The sequence below is a fragment of the Pseudophryne corroboree genome, chromosome 1 (genome assembly GCF_028390025.1).
Source record: "Pseudophryne corroboree isolate aPseCor3 chromosome 1, aPseCor3.hap2, whole genome shotgun sequence".
Classification (NCBI taxonomy): Eukaryota; Metazoa; Chordata; class Amphibia; order Anura; family Myobatrachidae; genus Pseudophryne; species Pseudophryne corroboree.
In genome coordinates this window covers 899,671,000-899,684,920 of record NC_086444.1, presented here as the reverse complement: position 1 = coordinate 899,684,920, position 13,921 = coordinate 899,671,000, and the positions used below count along the sequence as shown (strand labels likewise).

General features: G+C 51.5%; 1 long non-coding RNA gene across 1 annotated transcript in view; it reads right to left on the bottom strand.

The window, feature by feature from the left end:
• The window catches only part of LOC134916801 (uncharacterized), a 49,544-nt gene extending 36,151 nt beyond the window's left edge, over positions 1-13,393 (bottom strand). The window contains exon 1 of the long non-coding RNA XR_010177407.1: positions 13,101-13,393. This is a non-coding gene — a long non-coding RNA (uncharacterized LOC134916801). The remainder of the gene's footprint in view (positions 1-13,100) is intronic.
• Positions 13,394-13,921: the final 528 nt, after the last annotated feature.

The window sequence follows — 13,921 nt, the reverse complement described above, 5'->3', positions numbered from 1 at the left end:
ATGGCCGAAATGATGATCCTTCTACGAAGAAGAGGCGTATTAATTATCCCTTACTTGGACGATCTCCTGATAAGGGCAAGGTCCAGAGAACAGCTGGAAGACGGAGTAGCACTAACCCAACTAGTGCTGCAACAACACGGGTGGATTCTGAATTTTCCAAAATCTCAGTTGACCCCGACGACACGTCTGCTGTTCCTGGGAATGATTCTGGACACGGTTCAGAAAAAGGTGTTTCTTCCGGAGGAGAAAGCCAGGGAGTTATCCGAACTTGTCAGGAACCTCCTAAAACCAGGGACAGTGTCTGTGCATCAATGCACAAGAGTCCTGGGAAAGATGGTGGCTTCTTACGAAGCGATTCCATTCGGCAGATTCCACGCACGAACTTTTCAGTAGGATCTGCTGGACAAATGGTCCGGATCGCATCTGCAGATGCATCAGCGGATAACCTTATCGCCACGGACAAGGGTGTCTCTTCTGTGGTGGTTGCAGAGTGCTCATCTGTTAGAGGGCCGCAGATTCGGCATACAGGACTGGGTCCTGGTGACCACGGATGCCAGTCTGAGAGGCTGGGGAGCGGTCACACAAGGAAGAAACTTCCAGGGAGTATGGTCAAGCCTGGAGATGTCTCTTCACATAAATATACTGGAGCTAAGAGCGATTTACAATGCTCTAAGTCTGGCAAAACCCCTGCTTCAGGGTCAGCCGGTGTTGATCCAGTCGGACAACATCACGGCAGTCGCCCACGTAAACAGACAGGGCGGCACAAGAAGCAGGACAGCAATGGCAGAAGCTGCAAGGATTCTTCGCTGGGCGGAAGAGCATGTGATAGCACTGTCAGCAGTATTCATTCCGGGAGTGGACAACTGGGAAGCAGACTTCCTCAGCAGACACGATCTACACCCGGGAGAGTGGGGACTTCATCCAGAAGTCTTCCACATGATTGTGAACCGTTGGGAAAAACCAATGGTGGATATGATGGCGTCCCGCCTCAACAAAAAACTGGACAGGTATTGCGCCAGGTCAAGAGATCCTCAGGCAATAGCTGTGGACGCTCTGGTAACACCGTGGGTGTTCCAGTCAGTGTATGTGTTCCCTCCTCTGCCTCTCATACCAAAAGTACTGAGAATTATACGGCAAAAGGGAGTAAGAACGATACTAGTGGCTCCGGATTGGCCAAGAAGAACTTGGTACCCGGAACTTCAAGAGATGCTCACGGAGGATCCGTGGCCTCTACCTCTAAGACGGGACCTGCTTCAGCAGGGACCGTGTCTATTCCAAGACTTACCGCGGCTGCGTTTGACGGCATGGCGGTTGAACGCCGAATTCTAAAGGAAAAAGGCATTCCGGAAGAGGTCATTCCTACACTGGTAAAAGCCAGGAAGGAGGTGACTGCACAACATTATCACCGCATTTGGAGAAAATATGTTGCGTGGTGTGAGGCCAGGAAGGCCCCCACGGAGGAATTTCAACTGGGTCGATTCCTACATTTCCTGCAAACAGGATTGTCTATGGGCCTCAAATTGGGGTCCATTAAGGTTCAAATTTCGGCCCTGTCGATTTTCTTCCAGAAAGAATTGGCTTCAGTTCCTGAAGTCCAGACTTTTGTAAAAGGAGTACTACATATACAGCCCCCGGTTGTGCCCCCAGTGGCACCGTGGGATCTTAATGTAGTCTTGGATTTTCTCAAATCCCATTGGTTTGAGCCGCTCAAATCGGAGGAGCTGAAGTATCTTACATGGAAAGTAACCATGCTACTGGCCCTGGCTTCAGCCAGGAGAGTATCAGAATTGGCGGCTTTATCATATAAGAGCCCATATCTGATTTTCCATACGGACAGGGCAGAACTGCGGACGCGTCCTCATTTTCTGCCTAAGGTGGTGTCAGCGTTTCACCTGAACCAGCCTATTGTGGTGCCTGCGGCTACTAACGAGTTGGAGGATTCCAAGTTGTTGGACGTGGTCCGGGCATTGAAAATATATATTTCAAGAACGGCGGGAGTCAGAAAGTCTGACTCACTGCTTATATTGTATGCACCCAACAAGATGGGTGCTCCTGCTTCTAAGCAGACGATTGCTCGTTGGATTTGTAACACAATTCAACTTGCACATTCTGTGGCAGGCTTGCCACAACCTAAATCTGTCAAGGCCCATTCCACAAGGAAAGTGGGCTCATCCTGGGCGGCTGCCCGGGGAGTCTCGGCATTACAACTCTGCCGAGCTGCTACTTGGTCAGGGGCAAACACGTTTGCAAAATTCTACAAATTTGATACCCTGGCTGAGGAGGACCTTGAGTTCTCTCATTCGGTGCTGCAGAGTCATCCGCACTCTCCCGCCCGTTTGGGAGCTTTGGTATAATCCCCATGGTCCTGACGGAGTCCCCAGCATCCACTTAGGACGTTAGAGAAAATAAGAATTTACTTACCGATAATTCTATTTCTCGTAGTCCGTAGTGGATGCTGGGCGCCCATCCCAAGTGCGGATTGTCTGCAATACTTGTACATAGTTATTGTTACAAAAAAATCGGGTTGCATTTGTTGTGAGCCGTCTGTTCAGAGGCTCCTACGTTTGTCATACTGTTAACTGGGTTCAGATCACAAGTTATACGGTGTGATTGGTGTGGCTGGTATGAGTCTTACCCGGGGTTCAATATCCTTCCTTATTGTGTACGCTCGTCCGGGCACAGTATCCTAACTGAGGCTTGGAGGAGGGTCATAGGGGGAGGAGCCAGTACACACCACCTAATCCTAAAGCTTTATTTTTGTGCCCTGTCTCCTGCGGAGCCGCTATTCCCCATGGTCCTGACGGAGTCCCCAGCATCCACTACGGACTACGAGAAATAGAATTATCGGTAAGTAAATTCTTATTTTTCCAGCCTCCTATCAGCTGGCTCCTTGAGGGCGGCCGTATCTGGAGACGGTAACGCCACTTGTTTTGATAAGCGTGTGAGCGCCTTATCCACCCTAAGGGGTGTTTCCCAACGCGCCCTAACTTCTGGCGGGAAAGGGTATAACGCCAATAATTTTCTATCGGGGAAAACCCACGCATCATCACACACTTCATTTAATTTATCTGATTCAGGAAAAACTACAGGTAGTTTTTTCACACCCCACATAATACCCTCTTTTGTGGTACTTGTAGTATCAGAAATATGTAACACCTCCTTCATTGCCCTTAACATGTAACGTGTGGCCCAAATGGAAAATACGTTTGTTTCTTCACCGTCGACACTGGAGTCAGTGTCCGTGTCTGTGTCGACCGACTGAGGTAAATGGGCGTTTTAAAGCCCCTGACGGTGTTTGAGACGCCTGGACAGGTACTAATTGGTTTGCCGGCCGTCTCATGTCGTCAACCGACCTTGCAGCGTGTTGACATTATCACGTAATTCCCTAAATAAGCCATCCATTCCGGTGTCGACTCCCTAGAGAGTGACATCACCATTACAGGCAATTGCTCCGCCTCCTCACCAACATCGTCCTCATACATGTCGACACACACGTACCGACACACAGCACACACACAGGGAATGCTCTGATAGAGGACAGGACCCCACTAGCCCTTTGGGGAGACAGAGGGAGAGTTTGCCAGCACACACCAAAACGCTATAATTATACAGGGACAACCTTTATATAAGTGTTTTTCCCTTATAGCATCTTAATATATATAATCATATCGCCAAATAAGTGCCCCCCCTCTCTGTTTTAACCCTGTTTCTGTAGTGCAGTGCAGGGGAGAGCCTGGGAGCCTTCCCACCAGCATTTCTGTGAGGGAAAATGGCGCTGTGTGCTGAGGAGAATAGGCTCCGCCCCCTTTTCGGCGGGCTTCTTCTCCCGTTTTTCTGAGACCTGGCAGGGGTTAAATACATCCATATAGCCCCAGGGGCTATATGTGATGTATCTTTTAGCCAGTATAGGTATTTCATTGCTGCCCAGGGCGCCCCCCCCAGCGCCCTGCACCCTCAGTGACCGCTGGTGTGAAGTGTGCTGACAACAATGGCGCACAGCTGCAGTGCGGTGCGCTACCTCATGAAGACTGAAAAGTCTTCTGCCGCCGGTTTCTGGACCTCTTCACTCTTCGGCATCTGCAAGGGGGTCGGCGGCGCGGCTCTGGGACCGGACTCCATGGCTGGGCCTGTGTTCGATCCCTCTGGAGCTAATGGTGTCCAGTAGCCTAAGAAGCCAATCCATCCTGCACGCAGGTGAGTTCACTTCTTCTCCCCTAAGTCCCTCGTAGCAGTGAGCCTGTTGCCAGCAGGACTCACTGAAAATAAAAAACCTAACAAAACTTTTACTCTAAGCAGCTCTTTAGGAGAGCCACCTAGATTGCACCCTTCTCGGCCGGGCACAAAAATCTAACTGAGGCTTGGAGGAGGGTCATAGGGGGAGGAGCCAGTGCACACCACCTGATCCTAAAGCTTTTACTTTTGTGCCCTGTCTCCTGCGGAGCCGCTAATCCCCATGGTCCTGACGGAGTCCCCAGCATCCACTTAGGACGTCAGAGAAAAATAAGAATTTACTCACCGGTAATTCTATTTCTCGTAGTCCGTAGTGGATGCTGGGGACTCCGTCAGGACCATGGGGAATAGCGGCTCCGCAGGAGACAGGGCACAAAATTTAAAAGTTTGACCACTAGGTGGTGTGTACTGGCTCCTCCCCCTATGACCCTCCTCCAAGCCTCAGTTAGGATACTGTGCCCGGACGAGCGTACACAATAAGGAAGGATTTTGAATCCCGGGTAAGACTCATACCAGCCACACCAATCACACCGTACAACTTGTGATCTGAACCCAGTTAACAGTATGATAACGTAGGAGCCTCTGAAAAGATGGCTCACAACAATAAACAACCCGATTTTTTTGTAACAATAACTATGTACAAGTATTGCAGACAATCCGCACTTGGGATGGGCGCCCAGCATCCACTACGGACTACGAGAAATAGAATCACCGGTGAGTAAATTCTTATTTTCTCTGACGTCCTAGTGGATGCTGGGGACTCCGTCAGGACCATGGGGATTATACCAAAGCTCCCAAACGGGCGGGAGAGAGCGGATGACTCTGCAGCACCGAATGAGAGAACTCCAGGTCCTCCTTAGCCAGGGTATCAAATTTGTAGAATTTTACAAACGTGTTCTCCCCTGACCACGTAGCTGCTCGGCAGAGTTGTAATGCCGAGACCCCTCGGGCAGCCGCCCAAGATGAGCCCACCTTCCTTGTGGAGTGGGCATTGACAGATTTAGGCTGTGGCAGGCCTGCCACAGAATGTGCCAGTTGAATTGTGCTACAAATCCAACGAGCAATCGTCTGCTTAGAAGCAGGAGCACCCAGCTTGTTGGGTGCATACAGTATAAACAGCGAGTCAGATTTTCTGACTCCAGCCGTCCTTGAAATATATATTTTCAATGCTCTGACAACGTCCAGCAACTTGGAATCCTCCAAATCGCTAGTAGCCGCAGGCACCACAATAGGCTGGTTCAGGTGAAACGCTGATACCACCTTAGGCAGAAAATGAGGACGTGTCCTCAATTCTGCCCTGTCCGAATGGAAAATCAGATATGGGCTTTTATACGATAAAGCCGCCAATTCCGACACTTTCCTGGCTGAAGCCAGGGCCAGTAGCATGGTTACTTTCCATGTAAGATATTTCAAATCTACCGATTTGAGTGGCTCAAACCAATGGGATTTGAGAAAATCCAAAACTACATTGAGATCCCACGGTGCCACTGGGGGCACAACCGGGGGCTGTATATGTAGTACTCCTTTTACAAAAGTCTGGACTTCAGGAACTGAAGCCAATTCTTTCTGGAAGAAAACCGACAGGGCCGAAATTTGAACCTTAATGGACCCTAATTTGAGGCCCATAGATAATCCTGTTTGCAGGAAATGTAGGAATCGACCCAGTTGAAATTCCTCTGTCGAGGCCTTCCTGGCCTCACACCATGCAACATATTTTCTCCAAATGGCTTTGACCAGGGTAGGGATGACCTCTTCCGGAATGCCTTTTTCCCTTAGGATCCGGCGTTCAACCGCCATGCCGTCAAACGCAGCCGCGGTAAGTCTTGGAATAGACACGGTCTCTGCTGAAGCAGATCCCTTCTTAGAGGTAGAGGCCACGGATCTTCCGTGAGCATCTCCTGAAGTTCCGGGTACCAAGTCCTTCTTGGCCAGTCCGGAGCCACTAGTATCGTTCTTACTCCCCTTTGCCGTATAATTCTCAGTACCTTGGGTATGAGAGGCAGAGGAGGGAACACATACACTGACTGGTACACCCATGGTGTTACCAGAGCGTCCACAGCTATTGCCTGAGGGTCTCTTGACCTGGCGCAATACCTGTCCAGTTTTTTGTTGAGGCGGGACGCCATCATGTCCACCATTGGTCTTTCCCAATGGACTACAATCATGTGGTGAACACTGCTGACAGTGCTATCACATGATTTTCCGCCCAGCGAAGAATCCTTGCAGCTTCTGCCATTGCCCTCCTGCTTCTTGTGCCGCCCTGTCTGTTTACGTGGGCGACTGCCGTGATGTTGTCCGACTGGATCAACACCGGCTGACCCTGAAGCAGAGGTTTTGCCAGGCTTAGAGCATTGTAGATTGCTCTTAGTTCCAGTATATTTATGTGAAGAGACGTTTCCAGGCTTGACCACACGCCCTGGAAGTTTCTTCCTTGTGTGACCGCTCCCCAGCCTCTCAGGCTGGCATCCGTGGTCACTAGGACCCAGTTCTGTATGCCGAATCTGCGGCCCTCTAACAGATGAGCACTCTGCAACCACCATAGAAGAGACACCCTTGTCCTTGTCGACAATTTTATCCGCTGATGCATCTGCAGATGCGATCCGGACCATTTGTCTAGCAGATCCCACTGAAAAATTCGTGCATGGAATCTGCCGAATGGAATCGCTTCGTAAGAAGCCACCATTTTTCCCAGGACTCTTGTGCATTGATGCACAGACACTGTCCCTGGTTTTAGGAGGTTCCTGACGAGTTCGGATAACTCCCTGACTTTCTCCTCCGGAAGAAATACCTTTTTCTGAACAGTGTCCAGAATCATCCCTAGGAACAGCAGACGTGTCGTCGGGATCAGTTGGGATTTTGGAAAATTCAGAATCCACCCGTGCTGTTGGAGCACTACTTGAGTTAGTGCTACTCCGACCTCCAGCTGTTCTCTGGATCTTGCCCTTATCAGGAGATCGTCCAAGTAAGGGATAATTAATACGCCTTCTCTTCGAAGAAGGATCATCATTTCGGCCATTACCTTGGTAAAGACCCTGGGTGCCGTGGACAATCCAAACGGCAGCGTCTGAAACTGATAATGACAGTTTTGTACCACGAACCTGAGGTACCCTTGGTGTGAAGGGCAAATTGGGACATGAAGGTAAGCATCCTTGATGTCCAAGGACACCATAAAATCCCCTTCTTCCAGATTCGCTATCACTGCTCTGAGTGACCCCATCTTGAACTTGAATTTTTGTATGTACAGGTTCAGAGATTTCAGATTTAGAATAGGTCTTACCGAGCCGTCCGGCTTCGGTACCACAAATAGCGTGGAGTAATACCCCTTTCCCTGTTGTAGAAGGGGTACCTTGATTATCACCTGCTGAGAATACAGCTTGTGAATGGCTTCCAATACCGTCGCCCTGTCTGAGGGAGACGTTGGCAAAGCAGATTTTAGGAACCGGCGAGGGGGAGACTTCTCGAATTCCAACCTGTAACCCTGAGATACTACCTGCAGGATCCAGGGGTCCACCTGCGAGTGAGCCCACTGTGCGCTGAAATTCTTGAGGCGACCCCCCCACCGCCCCTGAGTCCGCTTGTAAGGTCCCAGCGTCATGCTGAGGCCTTTGCAGAAGCCGGGGAGGAATTCTGCTCCTGGGAAGGGGCTGCTTGCTGCAGTCTCTTACCCTTTCCTTTGCCTCGGGGCAAATATGAATGTCCTTTTGCTCGCTTGTTCTTATAGGAACGAAAGGACTGCGGCTGAAAAGACTGCGTCTTTTTCTGCTGGGAGGGGACTTGAGGTAAAAAGGTGGACTTCCCGGCTGTTGCCGTGGCTACCAAATCCGATAGACCGACCCCAAATAATTCCTCCCCTTTATACGGCAATACTTCCATATGCCGTTTGGAATCCGCATCGCCTGACCACTGTCGTGTCCATAGACTTCTTCTGGCAGATATGGACATCGCACTTACTCTTGATGCCAGAGTGCAGATATCCCTCTGTGCATCTCGCATATAAAGGAATGCATCCGTTAATTGCGCTATAGTCAATAAAATACTGTCCCTATCCAGGGTATCAATATTTTCAGTCAGGGAATCCGACCAAGCCACCCCAGCACTGCACATCCAGGCTGAGGCGATTGCTGGTCGCAGTATAACACCAGTATGTGTGTATATACTTTTTAGAGTATTTTCCAGCCTCCTATCAGCTGGATCCTTGAGGGCGGCCGTATCAGGAGACGGTAACGCCACTTGTTTGGATAAACGTGTGAGCGCCTTGTCCACCCTAGGGGGTGTTTCCCAGCGCGCCCTAACCTCTGGCGGGAAAGGGTATAACGCCAATAACTTCTTTGAAATTAGCAGTTTTTTATCAGGGGTAACCCACGCTTCATCACACACGTCATTCAATTCCTCTGATTCAATTCCTCTGATTCCTCTGATTCAACCTTATATAAGTGTTGTTTCCTTATAGCTGCTTAAATATATATAATATCGCCAAAAAATGCCCCCCCTCTCTGTTTTTTACCCTGTTTCTGTAGTGCAGTGCAGGGGAGAGCCTGGGAGCCTTCCTAGCAGCGGAGCTGTGTAGGAAAATGGCGCTGTGTGCTGAGGAGATAGGCCCCGCCCCCTATTCCGGCGGGCTCTTCTCCCGGTTTTTCTGAGACCTGGCAGGGGTGAAATACATCCATATAGCCTCATGGACTATATGTGATGTATTCTTTTTAGCCAGAAAGGTATTAACATTGCTGCCCAGGGCGCCCCCTCCAGCGCCCTGCACCCTCAGTGACCGCCGGTGTGAAGTGTGCCTGAGCGCAATGGCGCACAGCTGCACTGCTGTGCGCTACCTCATGAAGACTGAAAAGCCTTCAGCCGCCGGTTTCTGGACCTCTTCTTACTTCGGCATCTGCAAGGGGGTCGGCGGCGCGGCTCCGGTGACCCATCCAGGCTGTACCTGTGATCGTCCCTCTGGAGCTAGTGTCCAGTAGCCTAAGAAGCAAATCCATCCTGCACGCAGGTGAGTTCACTTCTTCTCCCCTAGGTCCCTCGTTGCAGTGAGCCTGTTGCCAGCAGGACTCACTGAAAATAATAAAACTATCAAAACTTTTACTCTAAGCAGCTCTTTATGAGAGCCACCTAGATTGCACCCTGCTCGGACGGGCACAAAAACCTAACTGAGGCTTGGAGGAGGGTCATAGGGGGAGGAGCCAGTACACACCACCTAGTGGTCAAACTTTTAAATTTTGTGCCCTGTCTCCTGCGGAGCCGCTATTCCCCATGGTCCTGACGGAGTCCCCAGCATCCACTAGGACGTCAGAGAAATACTTTTACTGCAGCGTCCTCTATCCTGCTACCAGTCTGCCTGCCCCTTCCCGCATCAACAATCCCCACTCCCTAGCCATGGCGCAGGTGGAACAAAAACTGCTGCAGCCACCGACATAGATGTGTATGAAAGCGGCGCAGCAGAAGCATACATGCCTACATTGTGGCTGCTCCCTCCGGGAGGGAGCAGTCTTATTATATAGGAGGGGGAGTGGAGGAGGCTGTACGGAGGCATGGAGAAGGCAGTGCAGGGTGGGGGGGGGGGGTGATTTAACACGGATTCTTTGTGATGGGATGCCGCTGTGACCGTGTCATGCGGTGAGCGGTGGAGTGCGGCGGGGGGTGAGCGCCATGCGGGAGACTTGCCCACTTCCCCGGGGGACCTGGAGTGCCACCCAATTTTCGGGAGCCTCACGGACTTTCCGGGAGAGTAGGCAAGTATGAGCGGAAGGCTTTCATAGCCCTCCCTGCGCCGCATACTCTCTGAGCCCCGCAGCCTCCTCTGCGCGTGATGTCACAGAGGTGCCTCCCCACCACAGCCACGCACAGATCCCCAGAGGCCCTGACTCCACAACACAGCACCTGGGCTGCTGGCCTGGAAGCCCTGAGATGGCTAATGTAACGTATAGAGTGGGTGATATCGCGGAGGGTAGTGTCTGGATGCTGAATCAATGTAAAAGGTGACAGTGCTGTGCAATGCATTGGGTGTGCAGTGTCACTGACACTGCACAGCACTCTCACCTTTTACATTGATTCAGCGAGTAAGTCAGTTCTGCCAGCCAGTCACTATTGTTAGCGCCGGTGTCCCAACGTGCCGCATTACAGGGAAGTAGAAGCACTAAATAAACTACAGCTCCCAGCAGCCCTCAGCGCATGAGCATTCCGGCGTTAAGGGCTGCTGGGAACTGTAGTTTATTGAGTGCATCTTCTTCCCTGTAAAGCGGCGCCTTGGGACACCGGCGCTAACAATAGTGACTGGCTGCTTGGCTGCTGTGCGAGTCTCCAGGAGAGCCACCGCCAAAGGGAGGACTACAGCTTAGTTGCTTCCAGGAGGAGAAGGAGAAACATTACTCGCCCCTCCCCTACTCACAGTACCTCCGGGCCCCATCCGTGGCACCTACACACACACCCTCCACCACCCGTGGTGGCTTTGGACCCCCTCCCCCACCCGCAGCACCCACGCACCCGCCCCCCCCCCCCCCCCATGGCACCGCTGCACCAGCCCCTCCCACACCCGCAGCACCCCTGCTACTGTCCCTCCCCCAACCACAGTACCTACTAGGTGATTCATCAGGCCCTGCGTGCACTGTTTACCAAGTTGCAAGGGGCTACGTCCCCTTAACCATCGCACGCCCTTTGTCCGTGCAATATTTAGCCACTCACACAATTATGATTGGAGGTAATACTCCATATAATAAAAATATTGCATGCCCTTGTGCAAGGGTAGCCCCTTACGACGGTGTGAAGAGCGCCCATAGGGCGCGATGAGTCACCTAGTATATATATATATATATATATATATATATATATAATTTTTTTTATTATTATTTATTTTATTATTGCTAGATATATATATATATATTTTGTTTTCAATTGTACTATTTTATGGATCTGTAACTCTTACAGTATTTCATATATTATATCTGCATTATGTGTTGTTTTATATATATATGCATGGAGAAAAAATGCTTTTTAGCTAAATAAATTGTATTTAAATAGAAAGAGCACGAGTTCCTTATATAAATAGCTGCGTGCTCTCTAATAATTTTATATGTGTATCTGAATTGATTAGTTATATACAAAACACTAAGCGCAGTGATTATTCTTATTTTGTGTATATGTTCTTGTGCCAACCGGGGTTCTAATCAAGCCCCTAATATATATTCATAGAAATAAATATAAATTAAAAAAAACTATAAAATAAAATACATAATTTTTAGTGCCAGGAGTGATAGTGTTGGTTCACTACAAAAACTATTTTTAGATTTTAAGGTCTTTCATAAGCAGGACATTTCCTATCTTTTTCTTTTTGTAAATCTGCATTTATTTTATCCAATACTGCAGAATACTGCGAAGGATAACAAATCAAGGATATTATTATTATTATTATTATTATTATTATTATTAATAGCAAAGCTTCTTCTTAGCTGTGAGGCTATTTTTACCCCAGAAATGAATTTTTATTGCAAATATCACACAGATGTGTACACAGAAATATTTCAGACTACCAAAAATAATTAAGACAAAACAAATATCTCCTATATATTTGGCCAGATCTGTGACTCTGTGACACTTTTTCTAATGCTGGGCGGAGTCATAATCAAGAGTCACAGGTCTGGGCTTATATATAGGAGCCATAGGGCTAAAACACACTACACGGTTGTTGCCGGCCGGGAAAAAGCCGGACGGCTTTTTCCCGTGCCGGCATTGTAGTTAACAGTGTGAGGGGTAGGGTCCCTTCACACTGCACGGCCCCGGCCCGGCTGCCGGGTTGCAGCCGGGTCTCACCACTGGAAGGTCCGGCGGCCGGGCGGCCGCCGGGCCGTCCCTGGAGCCAGTGAACCGTGTGTGTGAAGGGGAGCTTTCACACACAACGGTTTCTTCTGCAGCCGTGTCTGATGCTGCGCATGCGCACAGCATCACACACGGGTCAAAGCCGTCCTGTGTGACAGAGGGCTGAAACACACTACCCGGTTTTTGCCGGCCGGGAAAAAGCCGGACGGCTTTTTCCCGTGCCGGCATTGTAGTTAACAGTGTGAGGGCTAGGGTCCCTTCACACTGCACGGCCCCGGCCCGGCTGCCGGGTTGCAGCCGGGTCTCACCACTGGAAGGTCCGGCGGCCGGGCGGCCGCCGGGCCGTCTTTGCAGCCAGTGAACCGTGTGTGTGAAGGGGAGCTTTCACACACAACGGTTTTTTCTCAAGCCGTGTCTGATGCTGCGCATGCGCACAGCATTACACACGGCTCAAAGCCGTCCTGTGTGCGAGACTCTGCCGGTTTCTCCCGGATGGCAAAAAGCCGGACAAAGTTTGTCCGGCTTTTTGCCATCCGGGAGAAACCGGCCAGTGTGTTACAGCACAGACACTGCCGGTTTCTCCCGGATGGCAAAAAGCCGGACAAACTTTGTCCGGCTTTTTGCCATCCGGGAAAAACCGGAGTGTGTGTTACAGCCCTTACCCAGGATCTCCGGCCATGGCGCCGGCCAGAGTAGATCAGGAGAATAAGGCTACATATGGGAGTGAGAGATGGTGCAATGCAGGATCCAGGCGTGCAAGGAGGGGGGAGCGGCGATCCAACGGTGCAGGGAGGGGGCAGCAGCTGTCAGTCTGTCGTCCGTTTCTCCCTGTCCTCGGAGCAGCAGCCGTGCACACGGGGACACCTGGGACAGGGACAGCAGCAGCAACGGTGGTGGCGTGTGAGCAAGACAGTTGCAGCACAATCGCAGCACTCCGCTGCCATCTGCTCAGCATGCTACACAGCAGAGAGCAATGCACTGCAGCAGTCCCCCTCCCTGCCCCTGCCGCGCTGGCCCGGAAATACAGTGCGCCCATAGAGGCCCCGGCTCCCGCATACCTGCTGCCATTACATCCACAGAAGGGAGGGTGTGGCCCCTGACCTTCGCAGAGCCCATCCACATCTTCTCCTAGTGCAGCAGGTTCCCCGTCAGAGCCCCCCACTCCTGCGTCTGCAGAGGGGGGGGCGGTGTGGTGTGAGGAAAACACAGCAGCAGCAGAGGAGGTGGAGGTTTCACACAGGGCCTGCCCTGCCCCCGCCCCCTCGGGTGCCAGCTCACCCCCTGCCCACCAGTCACCCAGCAACCCCTCTTCTAGAGTGAGAGGGGGAGGGGAATGCTGCGGCTTACTGCCAGGCTGTCTGGGGGCTGAGGATGTTCTCCCCTCGCTGCTCAGGGCACATATTGCAGCACTGGGTGCAGGGAGGGTCACACCTTCTATGTAGCCACCTCCATATTTGGTGCCGTTCTGCTGTGGACAATGGTGGTGCCCGGTCACTGGGGCTTGGGGAGGCACCCACAGGGCATCTAATTCGCACCCGCCCCACCCTCCCTCACCTGTGGCACCCCTGCAACTGCCCCTCTCCCACCCGCGGCACCTTTGCATCTGCCCATTCCCCACCCACAGCTCCCCCACACCCACCCCTCCCCCACCCGCAGCGCCCCCAGACCCACTACCCCATCCACTGCACCCACCCCTACCCCACGCGTGGCTCCTTCGGACCCCCTACCACACCCGCGGCACCCACCTCCTCACCACCCGCAGTGCCTCTGGATCCCCTCCCCCATCTGCCGCACCCCGGCACCTGCCCCTCTCCTACCCACAGCACCCCTGCTCCTCCCCCGCCCACGGCATTTTCGGACTCCCTACACCACCCATGGC